We start from the raw sequence: 2500 nt of genomic DNA, 5'->3' as shown, positions 1-2500 counted from the left end.
CCCTCTCATACCCATTTTCTTTGATAATTGTCAATATTAGCAGATTGCAAGGGAGAACAAGTGTAAAGTTTATGATTAGCCATTTGCACCCATTATCTTTACTAAGAAGTGCATAAAATCATGCAGACGCCTATGTGTTGTGGGATATTTGCCAATTTATGGTGCCTAAGACTTACGGTAACGTCTAAACATATTCATTTTTATCGGGAACGCACGAAACGGATGCGATAGCTTTTTGAACGCCAGACGAAGACTACGCATACAACCGAGCTCAAAATTCCATATAGTTTTTATTTCAGAGCAGGTATTACTGAGTACTATCATCTTCAACATGAAATAATCTGTATCTCGCTTATACATCCGAAGTTTAAAAATCCGACATTTAGGTAACATTCGTATTGAATTGGTCTTTACAACGGTAACTGCCAATTTCAAATCAATTCAAATTGCCCCCTGCTGTGATGTACCGACCGTTGAGCGAAATGTAACGGAAATATTTCAATCCTTCCTTATAAGGCTATTTTTAAACATTAGTGCTTCGTATGTGATATACGTATATATTACCACGTAAACTAAAACATATTACCAGGGAGTCTCGATCAAAGCATATTTCGTGTGTAAAAGGACACAAAACATACATTTTTTTTTAGATATATTTCACAAAATATTTCGTCATAAATCACGGTGATATAATTTTTTTCTGATATTGGTATAAAAGTGTTCCTTGAACATTCACGAACTCATATCTATGCGCAATGTCATAATTAAATGCCTTATGCACGATTGCCGCAAGCAAAAGTCCACATAGGTGTACCTGGGCGCTCAATAGCGACGTACCTCTCCGGGTGCTGAGGGACTCGCACGCCGGCTGCAAGACAACGAGCCATAGCAGGCGGTTAATACTCGTTTGGTAGTTTCCTCATCCATGTACCTATACTATACGCTAACTAACTCAATTTAACCCCCTCCTCCCCCCTCTCTCCGGGACGGTCCCCTTAATATGAAAATGCATAAGATTGTGTGTTATACCTAATAACACAAACAGAGAGGAGTTTAAAAGAAAAGTAATTAAATCATCCAACATTTCTCTCTGTGCATCTACAAACAGACTTCAAATCACATTTCCAAAATATGTCTTTATTTTTTGCTCCTCAATATCATTCCTACGTCAGTCTGTTTTTTTTTTCTGAAAAATTCTACATGTTCACTTATCTGTAGGTTTTGATATGTGAGTGTTTTTTCTTACTGATGTAAATAATGTAAAAAGCTCCAGGAAATAAACATTTTTTTCTCTGGCTAATCTATATATTTTTTTCAGTCTAACTAGATTAGTGAAAACCATTATCTAAAAAAATCTCCACAGAGACCTTTCGCAAAAAAGACATTAACAAAATTGGCATAAATGTTTAGTATTCCTTTCTTATAAACAGATACTCAAAATAATTACCACTTTCAAGAATGATGAAAAATATAGAAATAAATCATAATGAAGATTAATACAAAATTATATTATTAATATTCCTATTAGGTCATTATCTGAAATCTAATTTCTCTTTTTTATCCACATTGTTATTAATATCCGTATGACGATTATAATAATAATTATTATAAATGTTAGAATCACTATAATATTTCAATAGGATTATGATTATGATTATCATTACTACTCTTGCCATCTTTATAATTTCTAACATTATTAGCAAATCATTATTGTTCATATCATCACAGTTATTATTATTATCATTATTACTATTGCTTTTACTAGTAAAGTATTTTTATTACTCTCATTATCAATATTATGATAACTTATTTTCATTACTGTTATTACTATTATCGTTAAAATATTTATTATTACCATTATCAATGTTATCATTATCATTATCATCGCCATTATTATAATTGTTATTATAATCATTATCATTATAATCACAACTATAATTACGTAATATCACCTTATATTACTATTACCATCACTACATTTATTTCATTATTCTTATTCTTATCATTAATATTATTATAATTACCAATATTACTATTATTGCCGTTAGTGTAGCCAATACTGTTATCATTATAATCTTTACTATTATTCTTTTTATGAAAATTGTTTTAATTATCATTATCATCATCGTCATTATAATTATTAATATCATTATCATAATTACGTTTATCCATACCATAATCCTTAGCATCAATATTACCATATCCTTATGATTTAATAATGATAATTATTGTTCTTTTTATCATTAATATTGTCTTTATTGTTAATGTTAGTATCATCGTTACTACTATCACTTCCATTTCCATTATTATCGTACTCATGTTCCTAGTAATGCAATCAGTGTTACAGCTACTCAAATTACCGGTGGATTTAATCAGGTATATTATCAATATCATCACAATCCTTTTTCTTGTTTTTAGTTATATATGAGAAAAGGATAATAATAATAATAATAATAATAATAATAAAAATAATAACAATTATGATGATAATAACAATGAT

This window comes from Penaeus vannamei, chromosome 4, assembly GCF_042767895.1.
Source record: "Penaeus vannamei isolate JL-2024 chromosome 4, ASM4276789v1, whole genome shotgun sequence".
NCBI classification, from domain to species: domain Eukaryota; kingdom Metazoa; phylum Arthropoda; class Malacostraca; order Decapoda; family Penaeidae; genus Penaeus; species Penaeus vannamei.
Note: the sequence above shows the minus strand (reverse complement) of the source record.